Genomic DNA, 17,366 nt, shown 5'->3' with positions numbered 1-17,366 from the left:
AATGTGTTGTTTGTTATGTTTGATGAATATGTGTTAATAGTATTGGTGATTAGTAGGAAGATTTGATGAACTATGAATGAACTTGGAAGATTATGCATGAATTAGTTGTACATTGTGGATTAAATGGTGAACGCACACCAAGTGTATGATGAAATGCCTCTTATAAGCTAGTATGTGAAATTGTATGCTAAACATCGAATGAACATGTGTAGAGGTTGATAATGACATGATTGATGATAAATAATCATAAGAAGATAAATTGTAGAGGGATTTCATAAGAAAGTGTAGTTGATGAAATGATTGGATGAAATTACGCATTAGAACTTATATTCTAGGTTTGAATGATGATGTGCACATCATATGTCAAATTACTAGCTTTGAATATGGTTGTCAACTATAGAATCATGAGTATGGTAGTATGTGTTAAATTGACGATACGTGTGCACATATGTAGTTAGTTGATCATGTGTATAGGTATGTGTGTGTCCTACACCACGATTATGAAACGTAAATGGTATATTGTGTATGTGATTAGATGATCATGTAGTCGTTAATGTCATACAACATTACGTATGAAACGAATATCATGTCATTAATATGGTCTACTATATCAACATGAATGCGTGTTCATAAGTTGGAAGTTATATGCTAGAAGGTTGACTTTTTGAAAGTCAACCGAGAATTTATAACATGGTTAGACATTTTGACACAAATATAAGAATCGAGAGATCATGGAGTATGTGTTAGACCAATTATGTGTTATGTGTGATAACGAATTTGGATTTCGAAGACATAGAACTATGTGGTTGGCAAATCATGTCGTATGCGTGTTAGTGAAAGTCAATATAGATAAAAGTTGGAAAATGTGTGTTAATATGAATAAGCATGAATACTAACATAATTATGGCATGACGACATGAAAGAATAGGAACCACACTAGCACGGACCAAGCATGGAAGGCTAACGGGTCAAGATGAGGCAAGGAAGCGGTTACGAACACGGATGCACAAGGTAAGTGACTTTCGACTCACTTCTTAGTATACATAAGGACTTTCTTGTTTGTAAATGGAGGGAAGCTATGTACGGTATGGAATAATTGAAAGTATCGAGATAAGTAATGATATAGATAGTTGAAGGTAGTTTGTGGGACTAAACGGGTCGAATAATTATGTATAAGTAAGATAGCGGTAATGAAATTCGTAAAGAATATGGACCCGAGGCAAGGATTCTTAGTCAAAAATGTAGGGAAAGGTTTTTACGGACAATTGGAAACAAGTTATGTTGATATATGCATAAACGGGTCAATATTTGGTAAAAGGGTAATAAGCCGAAGGCTTAAAAGTCATAAAGTTAAGTAGTCCATATATTGGATTTTTACTCTATGTGATGGAGAATTAAATTACGGTCGCGTAGGAAAAAGAATCGGGTAAAACGGATCAAAAACGTGCAAGTTATGCGAATTTTAGTGTGAAAATGGGGTGCTGATCTGGGCACCACCGTAGCTTACGGTGCCACCGTAAGTTACGGTGGAAGCTGGAACCTTATTTCTGCCGTAAGGCAGTCTAGAGCTACCGTAAAGCTTTGGGGGCCACCGTAAGCTACGGTAGCCACCGTAGCTTACGGTGGAGGTCTGATGTAATTGTAAAGTTGAGGATTTCTTTGTTTTTCCTTCGAATTTGGACCCCGTGGACACATTCCAAGCTTCGCTAAGTCCTTATAAGGTTCCTCAACCCTATTGAAAGGCTTAGTAAGTTACGGGTGAGTTCGGAACTCATTCTTAAGATCCGAAACATATTTTAAAAGCGTTTATGACATGTGATTAAGTTCGGGATGTGTGAGCAGGTACGCGGGGTAATGAATTAAGTATGTGAGCAGGTATAATTGTATGTATTAATGTATGCATGTATGTATGTATGTATGTAAGTATGTATGTAAGCATGTAAGTAGGTATGTTTGTACGCCGTAATGTATGTATGTATATAAGAATGTGAGTAGGTATGTTTGTAAGTAGCAATGTATGTATGTATATAAGAATGTGAGTAGGTATGTTCGTAAGTAGTAATGTATGTATGTATGTAAGCATGTAAGTAGGTATGTTTGTATGCCGTAATGTATGTATGAATGTAAGTATGTGAGCAGGTATATTTGTATGAAGTAATGTATGTATGAATGTGTGTAGGTATGTATGTACGTAGTTATGTATGTAATGCATACGTGGTTTCAATACACTTAAGTATTGACGTTATTAACAGTGTGCCTCGAGAATGAAATGTAGTGCAGGTACTTCATCGAAGTTTCGCTAAGGATTAGACACCCGGATGGAATGACCAAATCTAGAAAGATAACGGGTTGGAAAGAATATGTGGATAGAACATATCGAGACTACACGATTAAGAGTCTTGTTGGTATATAATGTATGCTAATGTTTCGATGGTATGTGGTGGGTGCAGGTTGTACGAATGACAGATTATCATCATGAGGTGTAGCGATCAAAGACCGAGTCACAAGATAGATTGTACGGGGATTCTGGAGTATGTAAATTGCTAGACATAAGTTAGACTTTCATTTTGTAAATGAGTACGAAGGATGCGTATATTGTAAAAAAGGTTATTTTATAATGAACTTTCAAGTAAGATAAAACGTTTTAATGAAAGAAATTTTATGGTACGTAATTCCGCTGCGTCTTTTCAGTTAAAGCGTGTTAGGGCGTTACAAGTTATAGATACGATTTTTTGTCAAATATTTAGCGAAAGTCCTCGTTGTAAAATGAGGGACTATAGTTGACCAAAACGCCCTTGAAGGGTAAATTGGGCAAACGACCCGTAGGGGTTGTTTAGGAATTTGCGTTATGATTGCGGAATCATTAAATATGATTGCATTATAGACATGCACATTCATGTGTCAAATGTATTGAAATGAGTAATTTCCGTAAAACGACAACCGAGGGGTAAAATTTGGAATAAACGATTTACTACACTAAATCCACCACAATTATAATGTGGTGGAAGACAAGTTGATAATTAAAAATGGGAATATGATGTAAACCAAGAAGAAGTGCGATTTAGGCTTAAAAGTGTTTAAAATACCCTTTATGGGTCAAAATGAGTAGATATGTAAAACGGGTTAAGAATTCATAAGAAACCCGTAATTTGAACCTTGCATATTAGTAAATTGACATAACGTGATATGCATGATATTTTAAAGGTAATAAACAAGTTTGTTTGATAAAATCACGAACGGGTCAAAAAGTGTAATAATTGAATTTCAAGTCGCGAGCTTGAAATCAAAAATTTTGTGAAGTCAGATGTCGGATTTTTACTCCATGAGATGGAAAATTTAATTACGAACGCGTAGGAAAAAGAATCATGCAAAACGGACATCTAGATCAAAAGATATGCATGTTTTTGGTGAAGTATAAGTTGGAAATTTTGAGCTGGGAATCTACAGCTCAAAGAAACAACAATTCTATCGAAATGAGTCCATCGCGCCCCGCGACGGAGAAGTCGACTTCGGTCGCACCCCGCCACGGGTTGTGGCGGCCCGCGAAAAACTAAGCCAAGTCTATCGCGGCCCGCGACAGACTATAGAACTGGCAAAAATTTATATTTTGTTTGTTTTGAACTCCGGACATGTTTAAATTCGTTATTTAACTATCAAAACTAACTTTTTAGTTGGTTTGATCATAGGTAAATATCAAGGGATTCTCGGATGAAGATCAAGCTCAACGAAGAACCGAACACACGAGATTAAAGCTTCCGCACAGTGTTACGTCGTAACTTTTAAAGGACGAACTCAATTACATTATGTTGTACTATTTTTTTAAACTTTAAAAGTTTTTAATTTACCCGTAATTTTCTACGTATATGTAATCATAATTACATGCTTATCGTTGTAAAATATATGAAAATCGTTAAAATAATAGCGAGGGTGTTACACTTCGTCAGGCGAGTGAGGCCCACGCGCGCGTGGTAACCGTCACTCCGAGAATCCCGCCTTACGTGGCGGCTGCTGATCGGTTACGCGTGCGGTGATCTCGGCACGTTTACCCATCACATTAAATGCGATGGGTATATGTTGGTGCATATTTGTGACAACAGCTTAGATTTGGTCTTTGGATATCTTGTAATTAGTTAAACGATAAACGGTTAGCGGGTTTAGCTTTGTAATAGTGAGATTATTGAGTTTGGGCTAAACTAAACCCATTTGGGTCAAGGGGAAACGATTTGGGCCTTGCCCATGTTGCAAACCCTAGTCCAATTAGTAAACCTTGTGTTATATAAACAAGGTTAGGCTTTAGGGTTTAGGTTAATCAGCCAAAAACAATATTTGAGAGAGTAATTTCGTGAGAGTGCTTAGGGCTTGGATGAAATTGTGAGGGTTAGGGTTTTGGATTGTGTAACAACTGCCACGAAAATCAATAATTAGGATTGTCACACCCCAACCGATGGCGGAATCATCGGGGCGCGGCACTGAGCGAAACAGATTGTTCAGAAGTTTCCACAACAACTATCATACAATTCAGTTATATAACACGTCCCATACCGTGTCCCAAATAATAACAAGTTATCATAGAAATCAACTAAACAATATGGGAACTGTTCCGACAACTCAAATTCTTAATTATTACAGACCGAATTAAATATTGTTTTAAGACTTCTAGACAACTAACTGTAGATCTTACTGACTACAGGTGCCAGTACAAGATCTACAGATAATTATGACCCTGGAGCAGGTATGTGGACACTGTCCTAAGGTCACAGGCTCCTAGAAGCTTATTATTGCCTCGCTTCCCTAGCACGCTAGTAGCTTAAACACCTGTCACATACGTTAAAATAAAAGTCAATACATATAATGTAAAGGTGAGTACACAAGTTTGATATAGCATATAAAGTTCGAAAAGTTTACGCATAACCAAGCACGTACACAAGGGCAAACGATGCATGTAAATTATCAACATGGGACCATCGATACCAATGACTTCGAGTTGACTGTCCGAGACAGTTCGCAATACATGATTACCACTGTAATCCATGCAAGTAATTGTCCTTAGCAACCCCCGTGTGAACGGGTGCTGAGTCCAAACTATAGTACTACGTTGCTAAAGCAGGCAGATAGCACTCCACGTGTAAACATAATAAACAACAATCATTTAGTCAAGTATTACATGCAAGTAGGTTAGCGTTCAAATAGTTTGTGTTGTTTGTGAATTTGATAGATTACGTATGTAACACCCAAAAGTGCTGAAAGCAAAAAGGGATCGAGTATACTCACAGTGGTTGGTTGTGGGTCGAAGGGAGCACAGAGAATAGGTTAGCCTGAACAGTTTGATAACAAAACAATGAGTAATGCGGAAAGAGTGAACAGTGGAAACTGGATCGGATAGACCATTCGATCGGACGGCTGTTCGATCGAGTGGGCTGTTCGATTGGGTTAAAGTCCGTTCGAACGTCCCGTTCGATCGGCCGGCTGGCTCGATCGGCTGGTTCTTTCAAGTGGATTGTTTCTTCCTTTGATGTGAAGGATGTGTTTGTGTATGATGGTTTGTATTACCTTTCAAGTTGGCCGATCGAACAGTCCGTTCGATCGGTTGGTCCAACCGATCGGTTAGCATTGCACACTTGGCAAATTGTCACTCGATCGGGTGGCATGCTCGATCGGGTGACATCCCAATGTTTCGAAAAGGTTAAGTGTTGAAGTATAGTATCTCATGATTCGAGCAGTAATGTTCAATCGAGTGGCGTAGTCGATCGAACAGTACCTCGTCAATACTACACTTTTGTGAGTTGGTGGGTCCAGGTGCTAGTCGATCGGTTAGCCTAACCGATCGGCTGGCGTAGTCGTTCGACTAGCTGTTCGATCGAATAGCCTAGTCGTTCGGCCAGCTGTTCGACTTGGTTAACCTATCGGTTAACACTTGGTTATTCCCGCTTCTTGGAGTGATTTAAAGATAGTTTGACTACGAGTTGAACCACAAAACTGAAGTCCCCACTTAGCCCACTGACTCGAGCAGGAATCACCCAAACTCGGTCAGAGACGGTTTGGAAACTAAGTTTAACGTTTAACCCGAAATCGGCATATCTCTCGGTAGAACCCGAATCTTGAACCATGTGTTTGTTTAGAATGATTTATAAGTTGGTTCAAGCTTCGTTTTCACCGGTTTGAGTGTTAAAGAGTTGAAGGATAGATGAAAACCCGTCTTTCAATCCCTTTTCCACCGTGAAATGTTAAGATCTTTGGTAGATTTTAGGTTGTTCATGTGGAAATCGGTTAGATCTAAGTTATTCATGGTGGAATGATGTCAAAACTTAGTGTTCTTGAAGAACACATGATGACATCACCCAAGAACACCTAGATCTTGGTGATTTCATGGATGAAATTCAGATTTTGAAAGATAGAAAGATGGAGAATCGATCAAGGATCAAAAACGTACAAAGATTGGAGTGAAATACTTACCGGTTTGAGAGAAATCTGAGAAATGGCGAGAATAGAAGGCTGGTCGGTCAGAGCTTTTCCAAAAGTGGAAAGCTTGACAAGGACAGCCCTATTTATAGGCTTCCAAAAGTGGAAAGGGTTAGCTGATCGAACAGCATCCCTGATCGAGCGGCTGTCCGATCGAACAGCCTGTTCGATCGGCTAGCCTGTTCGATCAGGTTGCCCTGTTCGATCGGCTTGCCTGGTTTCGAGTGTTTCGCGACGATTTTTGATATTTCGAGTTCGATAGTTGAGGAGTAGAGCAGGATAGAGTTTCTATTCAAATTACTTTCAGTCCCAACTACTATATCTAACATACAAGCATCCTTACGACCTATTTTCAAAGTCGGTTTCGATTGAGTTTGATTATCCTTCGATTCTTGATTGATTTGATTGATTCACCACACTCTTTAACATAAAAGTAACATGCACAAGTAACACGTAAGGCACACACACACGTATAAAAGCATTAAAATTATCCACACTTGAGTTCGATGATTGATTTGATTAGCTTGATTATTGATTGACTAGCTTTATTGCATTGTTACTTCCTATCATTCACAGTCGGTCGTTGAGTCACAGTTCGATTATTGGCCGATTAGTTTGATTATACAACACTTACTCCAAATAATATGAAAATCAAAGTGAAACTAAAGTAAAATTTATCTTTATTGATCTTTAATTCCAATAACAGTCAACTCTTGACTTTGACTTTGACTTTTGGGAAAACACGGGGTGTTACAGTCTCCCCTCCTTTAGGGAATTTCGTCCCGAAATTAGGCCGAGAACCGTACATCGCCGTGTGCTTTTACCAATTTGATGCTTCAGATCTATCTGAACAACTGCGGGTACTTGGCCTTCATGTCACTTTCGAGTTCCCAAGTGAACTCCGCGCCTCGTTTGCCTTCCCATCGTACTTTTACAATAGGAATGCGAGAGCGTCTGAGTTGCTTGGTCTGTCGGTCCATGATCTCGACAGGCTTTTCCACGAAGTGTAGCGTCTCATTGACCTGAAGATCGTCGAGTGGTATTATTGCGTCGTGGTCGGCTACGCATTTTCGAAGGTTTGAAATATGGAAGGTCGGGTGAACATTGCTGAGTTCTTCCGGTAATTCGAGTTTGTAGGCAACCTTACCGATCCTTTCCAGAATCTTAAAAGGTCCAACAAATCGAGGCGCAAGTTTCCCTCTTTTGCCGAATCGGACTACTCCCTTCCAAGGTGATACCTTTAGGAGTACGTAGTCGCCAACTGCAAATTCGCGAGGCTTGCGTCGTTTATCGGCGTACATCTTTTGTCTGTCCCGGGCCTTCACCAAGTTTTCCCTTATCTGGTGGATCTTGTCAGTCGTTTCTTGCAGAATCTCGGGCCCAGTCAATTGTGAATGACCGACCTCGTGCCATACAATAGGCGAGCGACATTTCCTACCATACAAGGCTTCGAAAGGTGCCATTTCGATGCTGGAGTGATAGCTATTATTGTACGAAAATTCGACCAACGGTAGGTGTTTGCTCCAGCTACCACCAAAATCGATAACACACGCACGGAGCATGTCTTCAATAGTACGAATCGTTCTTTCAGTCTGCCCGTCGGTTTGCGGGTGGAATGCGGTACTCAAATTCAGCGTCGTACCAAGAGCTGCTTGAAAAGTTTCCCACAATCTCGATGTAAACCGAGCATCGCGATCAGAAATGATGTCTCGAGGCGTACCATGATTCTTAATGATCTCGTCGGTGTAGATTTGGGCTAACTTGGCCACCTTATAGTCTTCTCGTATTGGCAGAAAGTGGGCTGATTTGGTTAGACGGTCGACTATAACCCAAATACTGTCGTGACCTGATGGCGTGGTCGGAAGCTTAGTTATGAAGTCCATAGCTATGCTTTCCCACTTCCATACGGGTATCGGCGGTTGTTCGAGTAAGCCTGAAGGTCTTTGGTGTTCAGCCTTGACTCTTGCACAAGTTAAACAGCTACCAACATATAGAGCAATATCCCTTTTCATCCCAGGCCACCAGTACTTGTAGCGAAGGTCCTGGTACATTTTGTCCGCACCGGGATGAATGGAATATCGGGATTTGTGGGCTTCGTTCATGATGATCTTTCGCAAATCTGTCCTCCTCGGAACCCAGATTCGGTCCAGATAATAGAATATCCCGTTGGCTTTGCTCACGAGCTGAGTTCCATCGTGATAGATTCGTTCTTTCTTCAACGTACGCTCGTTAAAGCAAGCGTGTTGTGCTTCGCGGATGAGAGCTTCGAGGTTATACTGAGCCTGGATGTTTCGAACACCTATCACGTAATTCTTTCTGCTGAGGGCGTCTGCAACTACATTCGCCTTGCCTGGGTGATAACGGATCTCACAGTCGTAATCGTTGAGAAGTTCTACCCATCGGCGTTGACGCATATTGAGTTCTCTCTGGTTAAAGATATGTTGTAGGCTCTTGTGATCGGTGAAGATCGTACACTTTGTACCATACAGGTAGTGTCGCCAAATCTTTAAGGCAAAGACAACTGCGCCTAGCTCAAGGTCATGGGTTGTATAGTTCTTCTCGTGGATTTTGAGCTGTCGAGATGCGTAAGCTATAACCTTGTCTCGTTGCATGAGAACACAGCCAAGTCCAAGGTTTGAAGCATCACAATAGACAACGAAGTCATCGCTTCCGTTCGGCAGTGTAAGAACTGGTGCATGGCACAGCATGTGTTTGAGGGTTTGGAAAGCAGTCTCCTGCGCGTTTCCCCACACAAAAGGCTTGTCTTTATGAGTAAGGGAGGTAAGCGGTACAGCAATCTTCGAGAATCCTTCGATGAATCGTCGGTAGTAACCAGCTAATCCGAGAAAAGAGCGAACTTCTGACGGATTCTTTGGCGTAACCCATCCCTTGACTGCCTCAATCTTTGCAGGATCAACGTGTATACCCCGACTATTCACAATGTGACCCAGAAATTGAACCTCCTCCAACCAGAACTCGCACTTGGAGAACTTGGCGTAGAGTTGATTTCCCTGAAGCAACTCGAGAACCAATCGCAAATGCTGCGCGTGTTCGGCCCTCGATCTGGAATAGATCAGGACATCGTCGATAAATACAATGACGAAACGGTCTAAGAACGGTTTACACACGCGATTCATCAGATCCATGAAGACCGCGGGTGCGTTGGTCAAACCAAAAGGCATGACAACAAATTCGTAGTGGCCGTATCGGGTTCGAAAAGCGGTTTTGGGTATGTCTTCCTCTTGAATCCGCAACTGATGGTAGCCTGAACGTAGATCAATCTTGGAGAAACACTGAGCACCTTGTAATTGGTCAAACAGATCATCGATTCTTGGTAAGGGGTATCGGTTCTTGATGGTCAGCTTGTTCAATTCCCGGTAATCGATGCACATTCGGAACGACCCGTCCTTCTTTTTGACGAAAAGGACTGGTGCGCCCCATGGAGAAGTGCTCGGGCGAATGAAGCCTTTTTCAAGTAGCTCTTGGAGTTGGTTTGAGAGTTCTCGCATCTCAGATGGAGCGAGTCGATACGGAGCTTTGGCCACTGGGTTGGCTCCTGGAATAAGGTCGATTCGAAAGTCGATATCACGACTTGGAGGTAATCCAGGAAGATCATCAGGGAACACCTGAGGAAATTCTCGGACAACGGGAACATCCTTGACTTCAACTTTCCTTTTCTTGTCCGTCTCAGCTACAACAATGTTGGCCAAGAAGGCTCGATATTCCTTGCGGAGATATTTGCGAGCTTGAAGACATGACATGAGCTTGAGATCTTTTGCAGTAGTTTCACCATAAACACATAGAATATCACCACTAGCTAGCACAAAACGAATCATCTTATCGGAACACACAACTTCAGCATGGTTTTCACGAAGAAAGTCCATGCCTACTATGACATCGAAACTTCCGAGCTGCATTGGAATGAGATTAATCGGGAATATATGATTGTTGAGCTCGAGAGTACAATCACGGAGCACAGAATTGACAGCAATGGTTCTTCCGGTAGCGACTTCTACTTCGAAGGGTGACGAAAGATAGGAGCGCTTACGTCTAAGAAGCTTCTCAAATTCAAATGACACAAAGCAGTTATCGGCTCCAGTATCAAACAAACATGATGCATATATACCATTCACAAGGAACGTACCATTGACCACGTTGTTGTCAGCTTGAGCCTGGCGTGCGTTGATGTTGAAAGTTCTGGCGTGAGCGGCTTGTTGTTGAGGCTGCTGTTGTTGTTGCTGGGGTTGTTGGGCTTCTTGTTTCACCACCCTGTTCGGGCACCGGTTTGCGAAGTGGTTAGGGTCACCACATGCAAAGCAGGTCCGAACATTGTTTGCCGGGGCCTGTGCAGCTTGAGGAGCTTGAGGAGCAGGTAGCAGGGCTTGGTTAGCAGCGGCTTGAGCTTGCGTTTGGCGTGGACCATAGCGGCAATTCGCAGTGAAATGCCCGTAAACGTTGCAGTGGGCACAGAAACGGCAGGCCACACCCACCGGGTGATGATAAGAACATGTAGCACAGAGTGGGTGGGGGCCGGTGTACGCACGCTTAGCCGGCGGCGCATTGATCACTGGCGCAGTGCGCTGTGGTTGTTGCTGTTGTGGCGGTACTGACTGAAGAGGAGCAGCATTGGTTGCGGCGGCGCAACTCTTGTTCTTCTTTCTTCTTCTCGAGGACTTGGAGGCTTGAGCAGTAGGGTTGTCGGTTGATGCGGCAGTAACTTGATGCAACGACTTGGATGGCTTATCCCAGACACCAGCCTTAACTCGCTTGTCGTTAATCTCGGCAGCGAGTAGGTAGGTTTCCTCGATTGATGCGGGTTTGGCGGCGAACACAAAATCTGCAACACAATCCGGAAGAGCACGGATGTATTTCTTGATGGTCATCTCGGGAGTCTTGACCTGGTCTGGACAGATAATGCTCAGTTGTTTGAAACGGGCGGTGAGACCAGCGTTGTCGCCCTCCTTCTGCTTGATGGTCCAGAACTCATCCTCCAACTTTTGGCGTTCGTGGGGAGGACAGAACTCGTCCAGCATGATAGCCTTCAGTTCCTCCCACGTCAGCTCGTAGGCAGCGTCGTTCCCGCGCTTATTCCTTTCGGCTGTCCACCAGTCCAATGCCCGCGACTGGAAGACACCGGTAGCATTGAGAGTTCGAAGATGATCCGGGCATCCGCTTTGACGAAGGGTAACTTCCACAGAGTCAAACCAGTGAAATAAGCCTGTAGGGCCCTCTTCACCGGTGAACTCCTTCGGTCCACACGCCTTAAATTGCTTGAAACTGAACGGAGCTTTGCTGGACTCAGTGAGGGTTCGGGATTCTTCCGACGACTTGCTTGTGTTTTCGTACACCTCACTGACAGCTTTCGCTACAGACTTTGAGATGAGCTTGGCGAGACGTCGATCTCTCTTTTCCTGACGGGAAAGGTTTTGGCGAGTTCTTGATGATGACGACATGGTCTGCAATAGACATCGCCATAGGGCTCAACACAACGAATTTGAATCTCGCACGTCTTAGTTTACTAAAGCTTAGAATCACGTCGCATCTCACGTCACGTAACACATATAAACACATAAGCACATAATCATAGAGGCACATAAGCACAGAAGCAATTAGAGCACATAAGCAATTAAGCAAATAGAGCACTTAATTTCCTAGACACGTACGAAATTTTATCATAGAGGCTAGTAATGTCATGTAATCCTCTTAACCGTACGCAGCAGCACACTTAGTTTCCTAACAGCCTCTAAGTTTTGAGTATCGCGGTCGCATTCAATACGTCTAGCAGCATAGTATGGTGTAGTGTAGCATAGCATACTGGTTTTGTTTGGATCACATCAACAGGGATTTGAATCGAGATAGGATAGCAACAAAAGTCACGTGGATTGATAACAAATGGAGCAATCAACGAATCTTAAAACACGTAAACAGGTAAATCATATAAAATCAACGAAGCAACACTCAAAATCGGAAAATGGATTGTCTGCGGCTACTAGACTTTGACTAACCATGGCAATTTGACTATTCACAGTTGACTTGTCGTCACTTTCGACTCTAGGGGACATGTTTCTGCCTCGATTCTTGGGCATTATGCATGCGCATTCTAGGCCATACTCGTGAGTTCAGGTCGTTGGAGTCCGTCAATTGCCTTGGCGAGATAAAATAAAGTTGGAATATCTGCCAAGGTTAGGGTTTCACCCCTAGCTCAGCAATTTCTTCCTTGTTTTAAGAAAATTTAGAGGAAAATTTTCATCAAATTACGGGTTTCAGCCCTGATTTGGTATAATTTTCCCCGTTTGTTGATAGAAAATCGCACAAAATAATTGGCAAAATTTGTAATTTAGGCAGGAATTCGCGGGTTTCACTCCTAATCCCGTCCAAACTACAAAATTTGGCTCGGAGTTCGGATGTAATGATAGAATAGAAGGAAACAACATAAAATAAGCACATAATCTTGGTCTCTTGGTTCCTAGCTATAGTCTAGGTCTCTAAGACAGCGATCCGGACTAGATCGTGTCTAACCTAATTCCCTATAGTTATGGCTCTGATACCAATCTGTCACACCCCAACCGATGGCGGAATCAACGGGGCGCGGCACTGAGCGAAACAGATTGTTCAGAAGTTTCCACAACAACTATCATACAATTCAGTTATATAACACGTCCCATACCGTGTCCCAAATAATAACAAGTTATCATAGAAATCAACTAAACAATATGGGAACTGTTCCGACAACTCAAATTCTTAATTATTACAGACCGAATTAAATATTGTTTTAAGACTTCTAGACAACTAACTGTAGATCTTACTGACTACAGGTGCCAGTACAAGATCTACAGATAATTATGACCCTGGAGCAGGTATGTGGACACTGTCCTAAGGTCACAGGCTCCTAGAAGCTTATTATTGCCTCGCTTCCCTAGCACGCTAGTAGCTTAAACACCTGTCACATACGTTAAAATAAAAGTCAATACATATAATGTAAAGGTGAGTACACAAGTTTGATATAGCATATAAAGTTCGAAAAGTTTACGCATAACCAAGCACGTACACAAGGGCAAACGATGCATGTAAATTATCAACATGGGACCATCGATACCAATGACTTCGAGTTGACTGTCCGAGACAGTTCGCAATACATGATTACCACTGTAATCCATGCAAGTAATTGTCCTTAGCAACCCCCGTGTGAACGGGTGCTGAGTCCAAACTATAGTACTACGTTGCTAAAGCAGGCAGATAGCACTCCACGTGTAAACATAATAAACAGCAATCATTTAGTCAAGTATTACATGCAAGTAGGTTAGCGTTCAAATAGTTTGTGTTGTTTGTGAATTTGATAGATTACGTATGTAACACCCAAAAGTGCTGAAAGCAAAAAGGGATCGAGTATACTCACAGTGGTTGGTTGTGGGTCGAAGGGAGCACAGAGAATAGGTTAGCCTGAACAGTTTGATAACAAAACAATGAGTAATGCGGAAAGAGTGAACAGTGGAAACTGGATCGGATAGACCATTCGATCGGACGGCTGTTCGATCGAGTGGGCTGTTCGATTGGGTTAAAGTCCGTTCGAACGTCCCGTTCGATCGGCCGGCTGGCTCGATCGGCTGGTTCTTTCAAGTGGATTGTTTCTTCCTTTGATGTGAAGGATGTGTTTGTGTATGATGGTTTGTATTACCTTTCAAGTTGGCCGATCGAACAGTCCGTTCGATCGGTTGGTCCAACCGATCGGTTAGCATTGCACACTTGGCAAATTGTCACTCGATCGGGTGGCATGCTCGATCGGGTGACATCCCAATGTTTCGAAAAGGTTAAGTGTTGAAGTATAGTATCTCATGATTCGAGCAGTAATGTTCAATCGAGTGGCGTAGTCGATCGAACAGTACCTCGTCAATACTACACTTTTGTGAGTTGGTGGGTCCAGGTGCTAGTCGATCGGTTAGCCTAACCGATCGGCTGGCGTAGTCGTTCGACTAGCTGTTCGATCGAATAGCCTAGTCGTTCGGCCAGCTGTTCGACTTGGTTAACCTATCGGTTAACACTTGGTTATTCCCGCTTCTTGGAGTGATTTAAAGATAGTTTGACTACGAGTTGAACCACAAAACTGAAGTCCCCACTTAGCCCACTGACTCGAGCAGGAATCACCCAAACTCGGTCAGAGACGGTTTGGAAACTAAGTTTAACGTTTAACCCGAAATCGGCATATCTCTCGGTAGAACCCGAATCTTGAACCATGTGTTTGTTTAGAATGATTTATAAGTTGGTTCAAGCTTCGTTTTCACCGGTTTGAGTGTTAAAGAGTTGAAGGATAGATGAAAACCCGTCTTTCAATCCCTTTTCCACCGTGAAATGTTAAGATCTTTGGTAGATTTTAGGTTGTTCATGTGGAAATCGGTTAGATCTAAGTTATTCATGGTGGAATGATGTCAAAACTTAGTGTTCTTGAAGAACACATGATGACATCACCCAAGAACACCTAGATCTTGGTGATTTCATGGATGAAATTCAGATTTTGAAAGATAGAAAGATGGAGAATCGATCAAGGATCAAAAACGTACAAAGATTGGAGTGAAATACTTACCGGTTTGAGAGAAATCTGAGAAATGGCGAGAATAGAAGGCTGGTCGGTCAGAGCTTTTCCAAAAGTGGAAAGCTTGACAAGGACAGCCCTATTTATAGGCTTCCAAAAGTGGAAAGGGTTAGCTGATCGAACAGCATCCCTGATCGAGCGGCTGTCCGATCGAACAGCCTGTTCGATCGGCTAGCCTGTTCGATCAGGTTGCCCTGTTCGATCGGCTTGCCTGGTTTCGAGTGTTTCGCGACGATTTTTGATATTTCGAGTTCGATAGTTGAGGAGTAGAGCAGGATAGAGTTTCTATTCAAATTACTTTCAGTCCCAACTACTATATCTAACATACAAGCATCCTTACGACCTATTTTCAAAGTCGGTTTCGATTGAGTTTGATTATCCTTCGATTCTTGATTGATTTGATTGATTCACCACACTCTTTAACATAAAAGTAACATGCACAAGTAACACGTAAGGCACACACACACGTATAAAAGCATTAAAATTATCCACACTTGAGTTCGATGATTGATTTGATTAGCTTGATTATTGATTGACTAGCTTTATTGCATTGTTACTTCCTATCATTCACAGTCGGTCGTTGAGTCACAGTTCGATTATTGGCCGATTAGTTTGATTATACAACACTTACTCCAAATAATATGAAAATCAAAGTGAAACTAAAGTAAAATTTATCTTTATTGATCTTTAATTCCAATAACAGTCAACTCTTGACTTTGACTTTGACTTTTGGGAAAACACGGGGTGTTACAAGGATGATAATTAGGCAATAAGAAAACCCTAATTGAAACACCCAAGTGATTCCGCATAAACCCTAAAATTTTCACAACAATCGGAATCAGGATCAGGGCCCCTAAAACTCGAGGGGGGTAAAACCTAGCTAGTAATTATCTTAAAATTCTTGCTGGAGAAGTAAAATTCGTTTGTTTGTCAACTCATCTAAGCTACTGGACACGAAACAAACCTAGGCTAGTAAATAGACCCGTCGCGCCACGCGACGGGTACACCTGTCTCTCTCGCGTGGCGCGAGGGAGTGCATTTTTCAGATATAAATAGGGGATGTTGGCACTTGAAGTTTTCTGTTCATTCGACGTCCAAATTCTCTGTAACCATCGAGTTATAGCGAATATCGTTCACAACACACACGGATCACGAAGTGCTGCCGCAATCAGGGTAATAACTCGATCGCTATTACGATTCAATGTCCGATCGATTATAACTATCCAACGATTGTCCGAGTGCTGCTCAAATTGAGCTTGTACTTTGATTATTCATCGTGATTTCGACTTGAATATTAGAGTGCTGTTCGGATTCGGACTATGCTCTGTTATTCGTTGTGAATCCGATTGAATTATCGAGTATTGCACTGATTAATCGTTGTGAGGGTTTAATCTCGTGAATTGACGTAACTGCTGTATTAGTTACTAACCTGCCTGTGTGTGCATTATGTTAAATTAGGTTAATCAAGGCTAATCAGTAGGCTTATATCTTGCTCGTTAATCTGCAATGTGAGTCATTCTTCTTTTTAAACTGTTTTCTCACAGTTTGTGAGTAAGTTTACAAAACTCCAAGTTATTTTCAAAGGTTATAATTACAGGGATTAAGTCTATGTAATCACCATATTACAGCCGGTATGTGGGGTTTTGTATACATTACTTATTTCCCGTCACACTTGGACAAACGGGTGGCCAAGGGGTGATCTGACTACAGTCACAGACACCATTGGACAAATGGGCTAGCCAGTGGTTGGTCGAGTGACAAATACTGTGGGTAGTTGGTTTGATATCAGAAACATTGTAATTCCCCTTAATACTGTAATTTATAACTAACGGGTCGTTTTAGAAAACAGAATGATTCACTCAGTATTTCCCCGCTGACAAAACCTTTTTCAAACATGTTTCAGGTGATCTGTGTGATCTAGGAAAAGTGCAGTAAAGCACTACAAGCTCAGAGAAATGGCTCAGTGTGAATAAATAAATAAAACATGTTTTGAAAAATAATGATTTCTGGGTGAAATCAACTTATTGTAAATTATGGGAATTTATCCCTAAAACTTTGTATAATATATTAAACGAGCATTTTTACGGTGAAAAGATCCTGTAATAAAAGACTTCCGCTGCCACATAAATCAGATACCACGGGTACCACTGGACTGCTCGCGGCTCCCGATTCCGTCCAGGGTGGGTCGGGGGTCGCGACAGAAGGTGGTATCAGAGCTAATAATTAATAACTACTGAGCCACTGATCGAGCCACTGATTTAAGCCTGTTACGGAATTAAGTATTTCACAAAATACTTAATCCTACTAGTTATCATCCTGT

Source organism: Helianthus annuus, chromosome 6, assembly GCF_002127325.2.
Source record: "Helianthus annuus cultivar XRQ/B chromosome 6, HanXRQr2.0-SUNRISE, whole genome shotgun sequence".
NCBI lineage: Eukaryota > Viridiplantae > Streptophyta > Magnoliopsida > Asterales > Asteraceae > Helianthus > Helianthus annuus.
The sequence above is the reverse complement of the archived record's forward strand: the minus strand, read 5'-3'. Positions refer to the sequence as shown.